Source organism: Sciurus vulgaris (genome assembly GCF_902686455.1).
Source record: "Sciurus vulgaris genome assembly, chromosome: 8".
Taxonomy (NCBI): Eukaryota; Metazoa; Chordata; class Mammalia; order Rodentia; family Sciuridae; genus Sciurus; species Sciurus vulgaris.
The window spans coordinates 53564692-53583074 of NC_136468.1; positions in this window are offsets into that span (position 1 = coordinate 53564692).

The window sequence follows — 18383 nt, forward strand, 5'->3', positions numbered from 1 at the left end:
CAGAAATGAAGTGTTCGATTATTGTCTACAATATAAACAGTAAGTAAGTTTGCTAGAAGGGTTTCCTGTTTCAAATGATGGACAATGAGAGAACAGAAGTAGTGTAAGATTTGATGTTTATGAGTAGGGGGAAAGATAGAGGTAAAAATTTATAGTAAGCGTGAGGGAGGAATTAATAGAGGTTGGCTGTTAGTATGAGAAAAGTGAGAAAGAGAATCCAGGGAGACGGATAGGTGAGCAAAAGAATATATTCAGATTTTTTTTAAAAACTAAAAATATAAGAATAAACAAAACTGTGATATACTATTCAGATATCCTATTTTTCAGTAAATTGATGCATGAAAAATATTTGAATTCAAAGCTGGTAGAGGTGTGAGAAAGAAGAAAAAAAAGAAGAAAGTCTCAGTGGAAAACTGAGAGATTGCTTTTGTTGGCTTATAAAAAATTTCTCAGCTTCCCTTCTCTGCCAATAGGTAGGGTTTTCAGAAGTTTGATATTAACTCCAGGCAGGTGGGTGTTGGACCAATTGGGTGGGTGAGGCAGTAGCAAGATGCCCTCACACCTTCTTCCAGTCTTCCTACCTGTTGTAGCTGGCCCCTTCTATCCCTGTGCCCTTCAGGACTCACTGAGCTGGAGAGAGCCCAGTTTTCTCCAGTTTCTCCAATCTGTGCTCCCTGCAGTGAACTGCCCCTAGTCTCCGGCTCTTCACAGACTTGCCAGACCCAGACCAACCCAGACAAACCCAGCTGCAATCTGATGGAGCTAAGCTTCAACTTCCCCAGACTCTGCCTTGCTGAAGTTCCAAGATCTCAATGCCTTTTCAACTTGCAGAGAGACCACCAGGGGTATGCTCACACAAGGAGTGGACTTGCAAAGAGGCAGCCCAATGGTGGCCACTAGCACATCCAGCAGAAAGACCAGACCTTCAGGTATCCCAATATATCTCCAGGTCCTGGACGGTGTCCCCAGACTCAGGTGGCCATGCCCTGAGATGGGAGTGATGGTGGTGGCAAACCTGCAGGCCCTGGCTGGCGTCCCACAATGGTGGCAGCCACGTGTAACCAAACCTGTGGGTACTGTGACAATGGACTTCCAAGCAACAGTGGGCAGCAGCTAGTGGGTGATCCACTGGTGGTCTGTGGGCAGTCTGCAAACTAAGGATGCACAATTGGTAGGTGAACATTGAGTGGTAGGTGATGGGCAGGCAAGAGGCAGGCAATGAGCAAATGGTGGATCATAGGTGGCGGTTAGAGAGCGATCTGCATCCAAAAGGCGGGGGGATATGCTGGCAGACAGCAGGTGATGGGGGCAGAAGAATGGGCAGTAAGCAGCAGGGGATCAGTGGGCAGCAACCACTGTCTTGCAGAGAAACAGTAGTTCCTCTATTTGAATCCTGAGTCACAGAGCGACAAGAAATGCAGCCTTCCTTCGCTATCTTGGATCCCCCTTGAATCTTATCTTCTGACTTGAGCACAGTAAAGAAGACCATTTCTTTGGCCACTGAGCATTGGATTGTCTGATTCTCCCTTCCAATCCACACTCCTAGAGGGCTATTTTCCCAGTTGCTGCTGCCACTGATGCTTCTGCTTCTGCTTCTCCTCTCCTTCTCCTTTTATACATCTGCCTGTATCTTTTCCAGTGGAGAGCATCTTGGTAAAAGTTTATGATCTAGAACATTATGATTTTTCTTTCTGGCAGTCACTGCTCTGTTTGCAAGTTGACAAAATTAGTTTCTTGATTCCTCTTAGGCAGGTGACCTAAGTATTCCACTTTGTATGCTAGCATATACTATGTGAGTCTCTATACAACACAGGTAGAGAGATTTACTAGTATTCACTCCAGTTCCCATAGCAGTGGCTGTGTATCTAGCATCATGTGACATGTGTCATGAATTATTAAGCTGCTAGCTACCCTTTTTCTCTTCTTCATTCCTTCTTCACACTGTCAATGTGAAGACACAAAGATAGCTAATAGTTCAAAGGGCAGCTTCTAGAGTTTTATCACTGAATCTCAATTCAAAAATTAGCTGTGTTCCTTTGAGTAAATCATCTACCTTCTCTAAATCTTAGATTCCTGTCCTTAAAATGGGGGTAATACTATCTTTTGCTTTGTGCATTGTAATACTTAGCATATATTAAAAGTTTTGTAAACCTTAGATGCAGTTGTGGTAAGCATTTAAAATATTCAGTAAACAAATAACCAAGACAAAATAAATCATTAGAGTAGAAAAAGCACTCAATGGAAATTGAAATCCTTGTCAAGATAATCCAGATTACTTATTCCTATAAAGTCCAGAGAGATATTTTGATAGAATGATACTTGAGAGCTGAAAGGGAATTATCCAGAGAATCACTGTATTAGTTATTTATTTCTGTTAATGAGATGTAAGAAACATTCTTACATAACCAAATATGCAGGAAGAACTTTTGGAAGTGTAGAATGTGGTAATAACTGGTAAGTAAAAGTAAAACAAAAGAAATTGTACTGTAGACCAGCCCTCTTATTATAGCTCTGAGTTGATGTATGCTTTTGAAGGCTAGCAATGGAGGCCAGTCACCCATAAGAACTGAGTGTTTGAATTGTATTTAGTAGCATTAAAGACATACATTTTAATTTTAGTTTTAAATCAGCTAGCTGCTACTATATTTGTGCATTGTTACATTCTTGCTACACAAAATGGTACATGTATCAGCAGCATGAATGCCACTTGGGAATTTGTTTAAAATGCAGACTGAGGCCATAATCAAGCAGGCTGCATTTTATCAAGATCCCCAGGGGGTATATTTTAACAGAATTTACCAATTTTGAGAATTGCTGGTCAAAAGTTTGCTCACATGTGACAGTGTGTGTTAGTCCATGCCCAAGGATTCTTTAAATATTTAGGTGGAGGAAATTACAGTGCACTTCTTTATACCCAAGTGTCAAATCACACATATGTTAAACAAGTAAGGATCTTTTTTTTTTTCATTTTTGAAGTCAAGGATCCAATTGAACCTGTTGATCACATATCTAACAAATATTAATAAATCATTACCTAATTTCATTATGTAACAAGAATGAAGTGTAAGAATAAATTTCCTGGAGGGTGGGGTGCAATAGTGCATGCCTGTAATCCCAGTGACTCAGGAGGCTGAGTCAGGAGGATCACAAGTTCAAGTCAGCCTCAGCAACTAAGTGATGCCCTAAGCAGCTTAGCCAGACCCTGTTTCAAAATAAAAAATAAAAAGGACTGGGGATGTTGCTCAGTGGTAAAGGACCTCAGGGTTGAATCTGCAGTACAAAAAAAAAAAAAAAAAAAAAGAAAGAAAAAAATCATGGTTTAGCAGCGTTGATGGCTTATGAACTAAAAACTTTTCCCCAGCTTTCCTTACATCCTGGTGATTCTGGGTGGACAAAATTTCCATCAGTGGAACAGGTGGAAGTGATGTCAGCAATATCCCCATATGACTTCCTTAAAGATAAATTGTTTGACTTCTACTCTTTCTTTCTTCTTACTCAAATACCAGAATACAGATAAGCTGATGTATCCTATTTGTCCCTGTGGTTCAGAACAATAATTCAGGGAACAATGAAGCAATAAAGCAGAAGGAATCTCTTGCTTGGAGTGGGACCTCCAACCTATTCTGTATTACCTGCCTTTTTCAGGAAAGAAAGACATTTGTTTCTTTTGCACCACATTTTTCTCTTTGTTTCTAGTCTTTTCCCCTCCCTTTCCCTCTTCTCTGCTCTCCCCAACTTTTCCTCTCCATCTCCTCCATCTCCTTTTCTTTCTTAGTTCTCTCTCTCCCTCTCTCTCTCCCTCCCTCTCTCTCTCCCTCGCTCTCTCTCTCTCTCTCTCTCTCTTTCTCTCCCCCCCACAGTGTTTTAGCCATGCCCTCTGTAGTAAAGTGTAGAACAGTAGAATATAATCTTTTAATATAAAATATAGTTAAAAAACAACATGATTTCTGAAAGAGAAACCATAACTTGGGGTCTATTTTGCTAATTTAAAATAGAGTTGATGCATATATGATTTTTAAAAAACACTTATTGTTTTTTACTTTGCTTAATTTTTTATAACATATGTGGAAACATTTTTCACAACCAAAGGCATAAGATTTTGAATCATCACACAATTAATCTTTCATCAGGGATCTAAAGATGAAAGTCAGATGTCTGAATAACCAACCACTTTTTTCTCTTCACTTCTCCTGTCCCCTGTACTTGAATTCCATTGGCATGTGTGCGCTCTTTTCATAAGATTTTAAAGAAATGACTCTATACATAACCTCTGCCATTCACATTTGTAAATTAGACCCTGTCTTTAAATGCTGAATTCCTCCATTCCTGCTGTGGATAAATCGCACCCAGGATGCCCTGTCATCTTGTGTTTCTGTCACCCATCCTTCAACCTACTTTTCTTTTGTTTTCTTCTCCTTAACTCTGCATGCCTTTGACTTCTTTCCAAGCTCTGCATTTAAGCAGTTGGCATCCATATTTTGTTAATCTGTGAATATTAGGAAAGATTAAAAGTTCTCTGGAAGAAAATAATGTTCTTAGGATGATTTTTAATACCCAATTATTCTATTGCATTCTTAAGCATATTAAGGTAATAAAAGGATTTATTTTCTTTTCCCAAAGGTTACAATTGCTTTACCAATAATCTACATTACCTCAGAATTTCTTTTATAAACTATTGATGCATTAATGGAAGAATTTTCTTTTTGATTAATAAGAATTTATACTTGAGATATTACTTCAGTTATCTGTTGACTTAGAAGCACAGAATCTTCCACTTGTCACTGAAAACTCAATTTGATTTCTCACAAGAGTATAGTGTTGATACTTGGACTATATTAACAGGATTGAAAATGTTAGCTCTGTCATACACGTCTGGTTCATTCTTGTTTATGACATTTCTCTAATTCACTCATTTCTTTCATGTAATCATTTTTCTCTAAGTTTCTTCCTTTCTATTATTTTTTTAACCTGAGAATGTATTCCTTTTACTTTTCAATCATTTCTAAAATTTTCAGATGTTATTGTTTAAATGTTAGAATTCAGTTCTATTTTGTAACCCTACATAGCTTTAATCCTTCTTAAATTCACTAATGAACAATACATTTTAATTAGGGTGAAAAGAAAATTGGCAGTTCTGATAAAAATCTGTTTTATCTATATAATAAGTGCAATTTTGTAACCTTCTAATATCAAGGACATGGTTTGAATATCAGTAAATTTATAAACAACTTGCCTGATATTTTTGGTTAAAATCAGCAAGTTACATGCATTTTTGTGACCTTTTTATTGTTTGAACACAGAAGATGATTTCATTGAATAATGTACTGGTGTAGAAAGGTGTCTACCTTTCTCTAAAGAATCTAAAACTGGCCCAAACCAGAGAGGCTCAGAATGAAGCAGATACTTGATTTATCCAGCTATGTTACAAATCCCTTTATTCAGTCTGAGCTCACTGTTTTTTGTTTTGTTTTCTTTTTGGTTTTTTTTTGGCAGTGCTGGGGATTGAACCCAGGGCATCACACATGCTAGTTGAATACTCAATCACTGGGCTATACTCCCATGCCCTTGGGTTAATATTTTGTGAAACATCTTGTAGCAAATCATCCCAGCGGCTCACATTTGCCACTTACATAATGTCATCAATATCTCTGAGCTGATTGTTTATTTCAAATGTATTTATTTATTAGTATATACATATGGCCATTCAGACTTCCCTTCTTGCTACTCTCCAAACTCATATGTACTGGGGTAACAGTGTATCTCAGGAAAGTTAGTCTTTCTGGAAAGTTCTCATATTCATCTAATTAAATAGAAGTTCATCCATGAGTTTTCCAACACAGTGAAACAAATAAGAATGTATGGATACACTGGCATTGGGTGATTCATGAATGAATTATACATACATAATTCATTAATTGGAAAAGGAAACTTTTATACTACACTAGAAACTTAGGACTAAAGATTGCATGAATCCTATATCAGGTGGTTCTGCATTTTATCTTTAGATATTATCTTCATTAATGTAACTTTGCAAGAAGTCTCCTATGGATGCAATTCATAGAAACATAATTTATCACAATAAATCTATAAATTTTAAATATACCAAATATGCATAATAGCAATGAAGATTGTAAGTGTTGAAGTTACAATTCTTTTCATTTTGCTACAGGGGAGTTTATAATATTTTTATCAGGAGACAAAAGAAAATAATGAACATAATATTTGAGATCTATTTCTATCAGGTATTAGAAATCTGCACCTTCCTAAAGTAATATCAAACTTACAGAAAAGTTTCAAGGAAAGTACTTAGAAGTTCTATCTTAGCTTCAATTAGATTTCTTCATTTGCTGATTTTTTTTTGTTTGTTTGTTTGCCTATATATGTGTTTATCTGAACCACTGGGGAATATGTTAAAGTTATGAGACCTCTTTAACCAATGAGTAATTGTATATCTCCTAAAAAAATCATCTTCATTGACAGCCACAAGACCATGGTTAAACCAGAAAATTAGTATGGATATAACATTATGATCTTATTGATATCAAACAAAACATATTCCAATAATATCTATTAGAGTAAAAAAAAATGTTAGGGTGGCACAGATCTGTAAATTACTTATTGTCATGTTACTTTAGTGTCCTTTAACCTACAACAGTTCCGTGTTCTTTTTATACAGTCTTTCATAACTGTACCAATTTTCAAGAGTATAGACAGTTATTTCATGAAGTATCCAATAACTGGGTTTGTTTAATATTCCCTCATGATTAGATTCTGATGGTCCTTCTTTGGCAGAATTACTGCAGACACGAAGTTGTGCTGTTGTGAGAATATCTTTTCAGGAGTGCGTATCCTGTCTTTTAATCCTACTTGTGACAATGTTGATTATGTGATTAAGGTGGTGTCTGACAAGTACATTTTTTGTTTTTGTAATTTGTAAGCATTTCTTACAGAGATATTTCGAGACTGTGAATCTAATTCCCCAACAAACTTTGTCCATTAGTTTTAGTATTAATTTGTGATTCATTTCAGTATAAAATGAGAAAGTGCCTGCATAAAGAAACACTAACTAGAACTCAGAATTGTTCAAATACCTTCTAGACCAAAGTCTGAAAGAAATTAAAATACTGGTTTCCCAGGTTCCTGTGTTCAAAAGTTCCCCATCTGCTTCAGGTGCAAAATGCTGCAAGAGATGACACACTATTGAAATGTAAAATCTGGGTAACCTATGCTTTCAGAGAATCTTTTTAAGTGAGATAAGTAAGGTGAAAGGAACTTCAAAGAAATAAGACTCCATGAGGAGAGACAGAGGACACAAACTGTATCTCTATTAAGCAAAGCATAAGAGAAAGAGTGACAGACATAAAAATAAGTAGGAAAAAATACAAAAAAGTTAATAAATTCTTTAAGGTCAAATGTGAACCTCCCTGATAGTTGAGAATCACTGGGAGTCAGCACCTATTTGACAGGTTTTATTTGAGGGGGTGGGTAACAGAAAAGATTAGGAACAGAAAAGAGCCAGAAGTGGCACACCTTAGTGTCACAGCTGTGGAAATAGCAATTGGGTGTTACCAGGTGATAAGCCAAGGCTTATTTGGTGGGCTAAACTTTTCTCTCCTATGAAACAAAATGTGACTGTTACTGGGGAAGTGACAATAAGTCCTCCTTTTTCTTCATCTTCATCAAATATCTGCTTTTGCTTGGGGACAGATATGATCAAAGGACTTTTGCAGTTGTGAGAAATTCAGGAAACCCATTTGCACCTAGGATTCTCTGATGGTACAATGCAGAGCTCAGCTATCACTGAGGGAGGACTGGAAACTATGTCTAAAATTCTTCACAGAAAAAAAAGGTAAAGAATGCTGAATGAACTTCTCCACTGACTCAGGTGCACAGCATATAAGGAAGGATAAGGCTAGCAGAGAAGACCCAGGAAAATACATCTTTTCCTAGGTTAAGAGAATTTATGACTATCCTAAGCAACATTCAGTTGGGAAAGTAGAATTCAAATCTCACTCTCAAAAATCTCTGGTTTCAGTCTCAATATAACAGAATCCAATTTCTAAATGCCAGTTGTTTTCGAGTCTCTATAATTTTCAAATATTAAGTCTTCTATTCTGTTGCTGCCTGGTTTTATGAAGAAATTTAGTAACCTAGAAGAATGCAACTATAATAGGTATGGGATGACTGTGCAAGTACCTAGAAATGAGGACTTCGGAGAAGGCACAAGACAACCTGCTCCTGGTTTCTCTTCCTCTCTACTCCAGCCCTTGTTTATCAGATATTCCATAAAGTTCAGTTCTGCACTTGTAAGTAGAGGATGGCAGAATTATGAGGATGTATTAAAACAACTAGGTAGTGGAGTTAACAGTTATCAGGAGTGTCACACACAAACAGAAAACAATTTTGGTAGTGTTTAGACTGAAGGCAAGGTTTGTGAATTTTTAAATTTTTTTTAGGTGTAGGTGAACACAATGCCTTTATTTTATTTATTTATTTTATGTGGTGCTGAGGATCAAACCCAGTGCTTCACACATGCTAGGCAAGCTCTCTAACAATGAGCCACAACCCAGCCACAGGATTGTGAATTTTTTGTTTGATGGGAAATTAAGAGGAATGAAAGTTACATCATTATATTGATATATTGATATTATATTACTATATCATATCAATACATTCACATACTTATAACTCAATGTCATCTACATGTTTTATTGCTTCCTATAAAACCTCTGATAAGTGTTTTATTACAATTAGTAATTTAACTCTGATATAACAGTAGTACTGAGAATTTTGACCATGCAGTTTTCAAATAAGACTATTTTAAATTGTCTGTATTTGAAACTTTAATAGCTTATTAATCAAAGGAAAGACAAAGTGATTGAAGGCTACAGAAGCAGTTACTGCTTTTTCTTTTTTTCTACTGATACTAGGGATGGAACTTACATGTGCTAGGTAAGAACTCTAACCACTAGCTACTGCCTTTTAAGAGACCCAAATCCATCATGTAGATATACCACATTTTCTTTATCCGTTCATCTGTTGAAGGGCATCTAGATTCCATAGTTTAGCCATTGTGAATTGAGCTGCTATAAACATTGATGTGCCTGTATCACGGTAGTATGTTGACTTTAAATCCTTTGGAAATAATCCGAGGAGTGGGATAGCTAGGTTAAATGGTGGTTCCATTCCAAGTTTTCTGAGGAATCTCCATACTGTTTTCCAGAGGGGTTGCACCAATATGCATTCCCACCAGCAGTGTATGAGTATACCTTTTCCTCTACATCCTTGCCAACATTTATTGTTGCTTGTATTCTGTTTAAATATTATTTCTCCATTTTAGAAACATGAGTAGCAAAATTCAAATATTACAACCAGATTCTTTTTTTTTTCTCTATTTTTTTTTTATTGTAAACAAATGGGATACATGTTGTTTCTCTGTTTGTACATGGCGTAAAGGCATACCATTTGTGTAATCATAAATTTACATAGAGTAATGTTTGATTCATTCTGTTATCTTTTCCCTTCCCCCCACCCCTCCCACCCCTCCCACCCCTCTTTACCCTGATGGGTATATTTTTCCTCAAAATTTGTTGTAACGTATTTCTTATAACAGTCTTTAGAATAGAAAATATATGTGGAAAAAGAATCAAGTGTTAAACAAACCTATAAAAATTAGCCATCTGGATGGAACCACATTATCTTGCCTAATACTTAGTTGTATATAGTCTCATAAAAAATCTCTATCTTTCAGCCTTTGGAATAAACCAGTTTAACTGACCAATTCTTATGTTTCCTCAAATGCATAATTTATTGAGTTGAGAAAAAAATAATTGATAATAGTCTTCACAGTTTCATCTAAGCGTTATGGAGATCATTTGGAAATCATAGGTAAAGTGATAAACATTGCCTAAGATTATACTTGAGAAAATGTTTGAATTTTACCCAGTATATTTTTCAAGAATCGCTTAGAACTTACATTTGATCATGTGAACTTGCATATGGATCACTTGGACAAGTCCTCTGCTGATGGTAGATGTGAGGAAGGCTGACTCTGTACAAACCAGTGAACACTGGGAAGAGATGGGTAATCCAAATGATGCACAGCAGAGACCAAGAGCTGCTACCATTTAAAGTCTCAATGATATTTCTCTGCAGATGGTTACTGAAACCTTGTCTATGTGATTTTCTAGCAACATTACTCAAAATGTTAAAAAAGGAAAGAGGGAGAAAGAAAAGAGGAGAAAAGAGGGGAGGGAAGGGAAGCAGAGAGGAAGAGGAGAAGAGAGAAGAGGGGAAGAAGGGAAAAGAGAATCAAATCAGCAAAAATCTGATAATCCATCATGGGTTCACCAATAACATTTGAGTTGCTTTTTCAGGTATTTATGACTGTGTACATTCTAACTCTAACTTTCCAATTTATGATGCAATAATTCCTGTTCATTCATCTTTTTAATCAAATGGAATTTACTAATGTTCCCATAGATGCTCTGTGCTTCCCTTTCATGGTGCCTTTGCTCTTGAGTTTACCTTTTTTTGTATTTATCCCCTCTTCCTCTACCTAGCAATTAATTCCTATTTATTATTTCAATTTCCTTTATCGAGGAATACTTTACAAGGAAGAAAACATACTTGTTCTAAGTGCACACTCAATAAGTTTTGCTAGGGTATCATTACATTGAAAATGTAGAATGTATCCACAAAACTTTATTCACAATCTCTACAATGAAATCTTCTCTCACTCATCCCCTTTACACATGCCCGGAATGAAGGCAAGACAGATCTGCCTTTTGACACTATAAATCAGTTTTGCCCTTCTTAAAATTCCATATACACATAGTCATGTAGCATTTACTCTTTTATATCTGGTTTATTTGGTCAATTTAATTTTGTTTTGAGATTTATCATTTAGTTGTATGTATTATTATGTCACTTCTATTTTTTGTTAAGTAATATACCATTGATAGATAATACCTGTTATGGTTTGGATGTGAGGTGTCCCCCCAAATCTCACAGATGAGACAATGCAGGAAGAGTCAAAGGAGAAATGATTGGGTTGTAAGAGTCTTAACCCAATCAGTGAATTAATCCCTTATGGGATTAATTGAAGTGGTAGGGTATGGTTGGAGGAGGTGGGAATTGGGGCGTGGCTATGGGGTATATATTTTGTATCTGGAGAGTGGAGTCTCTGTCTCTCTGCTTCCTGATGATGCAAGCTGCTTCCCTCTGCTACACTATTCTGCCATGATGTTCAGCCTCACCTGAAGCCCCAAGGAATGGAACCAGCCTTCTATGGACTAAGACCTCTGAAACCATGAGTCCTCAAACAAACTCTTCCCCTCTGCAGTTGTGCTAGTCAGATACTTTTAGTCGCAGCAGTGAAAAAGATGACTAAAACAATACCAAAATGTATCTGTCCACATATTGTGATCAGATCCTTTGAGTCACAGCAATGAAAAAGATGGTTAAAACAATACCAAAATTTATCCGTCCACGTATTGTTACACATTTATTTCCAATTTTGAATATTACAAATACAGCTTCTGCTTGCATTTTTATACATTCTGTTGTGCTGATATATGCCTTTTACTTCTCTTTGCGAAATGCCTAGAAATAGGACTAATGAATCTTATGGAAAGTGTATGCATAGGTTTTTAAGAAATTGTAAAAACCATTTCCCAAGTGGTTGCACCATTTAAACTCCCACTAGCAATGTATGATTACTATATATTACTATACAAACTTAACAATGGTATTGTCATTCTTTCTGATTTGAACAATTCTAACAGATGCTTGGTAGTACATTATCGTGAATTTACTGTGAATTTTCCTTATGACTTTAATGCTGAGCATCCTTTCAACATTTTTTAGCAATTTAAGTATCACCATCTTTTGATAAGACTCAATTCAAATCTTTTGTTCATTTTTTTTCCTGGTTATTTGTCTAATTTCAAGTCCTAGTTTCTTTTTTATGAACTCTTTAAAATTATGTGTTCTATGCATAAAGGTATTTTTCTGCTTCCTTTAATATCTATAAGCTATATATTTATTTTCTTGTTTTATTGCATTAGCTAGGTCATTCAACACAATGCTGAGTAGATGTGTTAAAAGTGGATGTACCTGATTTTCCTTTGCTCCTGGGTGAAAGCATTTAGTCCTTTATCATTAAGTACAATGTTAACTATTTTAGCACTCTGTCTTCAAATATTCAAATGTACTTGACATTTATTGCATATTTATAGCATGTATTATTCATATATCAACGGTCAATACCCACATGTGACTGGTATCGCTTTATTAAACCTCACAGTATTCTTTTTCTAAAATTTTTTACAGACTTCATTTTGATTCATTGTACACAAACGGGGTACATCACTTCGTTTCTATGGTTGTGCACAATGTAGACTCACTCATACCATTTGTATAATCATACATGTACTTTGAAATATACAGAAACTGATAATTAAATATTTACAGAAATGTATCTTTACTTTATTGCATATACTTCATCTCAGAGAAACTGGTCCATGATCTTTCAACACATAAGTAAAAAGATGTGATATGACCAAATTTTTTCCAAATCCTGTGTTATTTTAATGATTTTGCTGGACCCACAGTTTCAGGTTTCCTTCCCTCTTCTTTCCCACTAACTCTTAACTTCTCTCAATCATGATTTGAAATCATATAATCAAGGGCAATGTACTCAAGAGCTTCCGGCTTAGGGGTGAAGTAAGGTACTCTTATTCATGCTAATAAAAGCAAAGGGCGGGAATGTAATGATGTTTCTATAGTTCTGGTTAGTCAAGTTTCTCTTATCTTTTTTTCCCCCTTATATCCTAAAAGAAGTGCAAAAGTGGATTGCAGAAGTATAAAAGTGTGTTTTGGCAGTCCTAATCCTAATCTGCTTCCCTGTTTAGAAAATTACAAAATAGTTGGTGGTTTGATCATTGGCACCACAAACAATCAGTCAATCAATACAAGCTGGGAGAATTTGACTTGGATAATAAGAAATAATAAAATGAATTATATTTCTTAAAATTATTAAGTGTTCTTGCCTATAAATTATCAGATGAAAAGTTTTCTTTGCTTCTTGGCTGACAATATTGAAATTCCCAATTATTGATAGGACAAAGGGCCATGTGGGTAAACAAAATCAGTTCAAGATGTCACTAGTCTAGTCTAGATTTATTGTTAAACCACTTGATCTATGTCATATTTTTAGGATTAAATTTCTTGTGGCCAAATAGTTTGTTACATATTTATGGATGAGAAATCTTCAAAAGCCTATGCTAAAAATTAACTGACTTGTGGAACAAATTTAGATTTATTAATCCATTCACTTGCTGACACATGTATACATATTCATTAGGTATAAGTGAATTGGGTGCTGGAATTGTTTACTGAAATCTCAGGAGTTCTCATTTCTTTAATCAATGCCTGATCTTGGGCAGAGCTCTTAAACTTTCTGTGCTGTCTTCAGTAAGTATAACCTAAGAAATCAGGAGTCTATGGTTCCTGTTTATTGAGCACATGTTAAGAACACAAAGCAGTCTTTCCATTACAGTCCAATCAGATGTGCATGCACAAGTATTCAATTCCTCACAGATTTCCATTTATTAGCTCTCAGATCTTACCACACTCCTAGACTACATCTAATTCTTGGAATTCTTAATTTTTAAATTCAAAACCTTATAAAGATATTAAAAAACAGCTAGAGTGATATGCTATATTCTTGGAAGAAGAGTCAATGTAATTTCATATATATGCATGTATATATAATTATATAAATATAAAATTTTAATCTCATGGACATATAGTTTGGGTGGCATTCCAATTAAAGCTCTCATATTTTTTTCTGGCACTCTTTTATTAATAAGACTGTTCTTAGAGCACTTTTTAATAAAAATTCTGCTGATAGAATACATTTGTTCCACACGAGGCAGTTTTGTGATATTTGATGATTCAATTTTACCTTCAGGTTATGACAAAAATTCAAGGTGAACATGCAGCATAAGTGTCTTGTGTCCCTTCTTTCTTAGATCGTGGGTCTGGCTGTTAACACCGGGCTTCAACACCCAGTGAAGCCAGGCATGGTAGCACATGCCTATTATCACAGCTTTGGGAGTCAGAGGCAGCAGGATCACAATTTTGAGGCCAGCCTTAACACTTAATGAGACCCTGTCTCCAAATGAAAAATAAAAAGTGCTGGGGATGTAGCTCAGTGGTAAAGCACTTCTGGGTTCAATCCCCAGTACCACAACAGAACAATACAAAACAAAACAAAATACTCATTGATACATTGCAGCCAATTTAACTTGGCTCTGTTGTACTATTTCTGAACAGGTTCAAGTTTGATGAGAAATCATGTTAGGTGTTAGGATAAGTTTGAGAATTTGTCATTCACATCTTATTTTTTTATAATTAGACATCTTATTTTTTATAACTAGAGAATTTTGCTAACCTATAAGACTTAACTTCAGCATAAAAAAATCCTTCACCCAAAAACAGTTCAAGATAAAGGAGGATGCATTGAAAACTATATTTTAAGTAAGATATTTATTGCAAAAAAGGAGGGTGGTTTTACTAATATCAAAGAGAGCTGCACATGACTGAGTTCCAAGTGCTGTTGTTCAAGACAAATAAGTAGTTGCCTGTGCCTGGGCAAGTGTTTGTGAAATGAAGTGTCAAACATTTTCAGCTCAAAGTGATATCTAAGAGGAATAATAAAGATGTGAACCTTGAAATGAAAAGCATTGAGGAAGACAAAGCATATCAGAACAACTAACTATAGATCCAGGTTATGAAATCACAAAGCCCCATTCACAAGCAGCATGGAAGGAAATTTCACGTGTCTGTATTTATTCAGATATCACAAGAATCACACACTCTTCTGTTTCTATTGAAAAGATCCTCCCTCTCTTAGCAAAGTGTGCCTGGAGATAACTGAATTTGCTAATGTGAAGGGATTGGACAACTTATCATAAGTGAAAAGCCTGTTATTTAGGCAGGGCAGAGAGAGCTTCTACAGGCAGTGACGAATGGCAATTCTGGGATGCTTTCGAGTGAAAGATACAGCAACCAACTATGTATGTATTTATGTATTTATTGTCACTGAACCAAGCCACAAATAAAAAACCCATCAGTTGAAGATATCCTTAATAATTATGCCTTCAGATCAACTACATTTATACCCTTTCTACCCAACTAATTCACTGTCCATTGTATGTAACTTTATAGTTTTTTTTTCTTAAATAAGTAGATTAAATAAAATATAAGTTGCCTAAAAAAAGAAAATAAAATATAACCTCCTCTGTGTAAAACTTTGTTCTTGGATCTGATGCTTTGTTCCTTCTGTCTTATGAAACGTACATTCAAGTCAGGAAAGACAGACACTAAAAATGGACAGAAAAATAAGTAATTAGCATTAAAATTTTTAAGTAGATAAAAGAAAAGGAGTAAGGGAGGGAGTATGAGTTTTGGAAAATGTCTTAGGGAGGAGTTTCTAGTATGTTGACATTTGATGACAGACCTGAACGAAGCAGGTAGTGAGGCCGAGTACATAAATAGATGGCTTTGTGTGCGCTCTTGTCTACTCCGGGAATATTTTCTTATCATCTCTACCTCCATTATCTTGCTTAGATTTCAAAGTCAAGATAGAATGTTCTTTCTTTGGAAATTTTAACTTCAATCAATCAATAGCATTTGCCATCACATTCCAAACTAACACAATCTTTTATTCATATGTTAGAATAGTACTTGTTTAGTCACTAGATAGTTATTAAATTATGGGCTTGAGACTGGGGGACCCAAAGAGTAGCATTACTTGCCCTCCAGAAGTCAGTGAAATTTCACTTGAGGAATTTACACTGAATTTTAATTTTTTTGTGCTCCCTTTTTAGACTGTAAGTAACTTATTTGTGTTAATATGACCATATACACACAACTTGCTCTATATGCTGCAAAATGGCATTTAACCATTAATATTGTGTGTAATATTGATAAAGGGTAACACCCACATCCATCCAGTAGTGGAAAGAAGTTCCATCTCGGGATGGAATTTTAGCTTTGATTTTAATTGGAAAGTGGTTTTTGCTGTTTAAGGAAATAAAGTTATTCTCCCTGTGTAGGGAAGAAGCAAGACTACACCGAGGAAACTTAATGCTGGCATGACAAGGATGATGCATAAAAGACAACGCATGAGGCCAAGCATGCAGGAAGCATTTTGAAGAGCATATTGAGGGGATCAAAGCTGCTATGGAAATCAGTTGAAAAAGTCTGTTCTTAAAGTCAGTTTTGAATAACTGCAAAAGTAGAGACCAAGAATATAAATGTAATTACAGAAAGGACCAAATCCAACACAGATGATTGTGGAACAAGCTTTAAAGGAAAAGATCTCTAGTCAGGCTCCCACTTTTGACTATGCAGCTGTGCTCACTGTGCAGCAAAAGGGTACATTATTAACATGCACCACTGGGCGAATGGTGAGTTGTGGAGGTGAGCCTTCTGGCAGCTTGTATTCCCCTTGCTCCAGCATCATCCAAAGCCTCAGAATCCAGAACAGAAGTGACAGTTTCCTTTATCTTCCAAGCTAAAAATTTCCTGTTTCATTTGTCAATACAATTTGTAACTGGGATATTAGAATTTTATTCTTTATTCAAGCTGATATGTTTTTAAATATAAGATTTTCTCTTTCCTCATGTGGTTGTCAATACCCATTCTTTTTTTTTTCTTTTCACTTTTACTGAGCCTGACATTAAAGAATCTCTATAGTATTGCTACAAATTGCTTGCTGAATAGAAAGAACAATTCCATATTACTATGGAAAAAAGTTTTCAGTGCCTCTTGTCCTCATAAAAGAAATTCCTAACAATACTGTTTCAATAAAGTTTATTTTTGTCTTTTGTGCTACATATTATGGCTAGTCAAGAATATTTTGAAGTTGTTGAGTTCGTAACAGTGATATCTGACCTGTGGCACCAAAAACTCAGCCTGAGTTCCAGCTTTGGTTTTATGTCCAGGCTTTCTCCCACCAGGACCTGCTCATTCCTCTTATCTCAGTCTAGCCAAACGGAGTCATTTTCCCTGGCAACACTCAGGTCAGACACACTGGGAACTAGTTCTTACCTTTATAGAGAATATCCTGAAATGAAGCAAAGCTTTGGCACAGTAGCGGGGAGGTAGAATCACAGTTTAATTACAGAAAGAATCTCAAAGGGTGAGAAGATGGAACTTAAAAATATTTAGATATTATACTAAGTCTTTAATTCAAACAAAAAAACTTTGCTTTCTGTTGATGATTTTAAATATGTCCTCCAGGCAGAATGATCAGGTTGAAAAGTAGTATTTATTTTCCTTTCTTGTGACTTGCTGTAAAGTCAATAAATGGCATTGAGTAAAATGAAAATCTGATCAGAAACTAGTATTTGGTCTGAATTTTGAATAGAGGGAATAGTTATTGACTAGCTTCTAAAAATAAAAGAGTTATGAAATAGCAGAAACACCTCTTGGGCATAAGCTCAGCTGATGCATAATAAATGTTCAAGATACCATTATTATTTTAAAACCCATTCTATAATTAGATATACTTTACACTGAATAGTCTGAATAATAATAGATAACATAAAGAGTTTTGTAGCTAAGATATGTATTAATACATCATTTCATATCCTCCTTGAAACACCTGGTGATAGAAGTATCACTAGTGTCCTGTTATAGATATAGAAGTGGAATCTCAGAGAATTTAGAAGAGTAAGCAGTGATCACCAAGGTTATAACAGGTAAAACAGCACCTTCTATTTTAAATTCTTACTTCTCACTTACCTCTCTCCACCCTCTTCCTACTTCTACCCTTGACCAATTCACAACTAGTTTTGCAAGAAATTATTTTAATCTTTTTATGATATCTTCTCTGGGTTCTATTTACCAAGCTAGACACAAAAACCACCTGAAACTGAACAAAGCAGTCTTATGACATTAAGAGGATTACATTAATATGCATTTGTATAATTAAATTTATGATTTTTTTCCACAACAATCAGTAGGCACATGATTATCTCATAAACAATAAAATATGCTATATTTCATGGAGTTTGCTGAAAAGTGAAAAACAAATTCTGCTTTTTATTAGCAAAAGAAGGGTGAAAACCATGATCCTGAGGGAATTGAGGGGGACTGAAAATAAAATATGATTTCCAACAGGAGTCACTGTGGCCAGCAAGATTCTACGGGCAGATAATGCAGGCTGAGATTTGACTAATCATGAAATTTACATGTTGATTATTTATTTATGCTAAGTATTGTTTTGGCTTCTGTTTGTCAAACATGGTTGCAGCTGTTGTAAGAAGGCATTCACAGTTTAGAGTCAAGTACCACTGGGAAATGCAAGA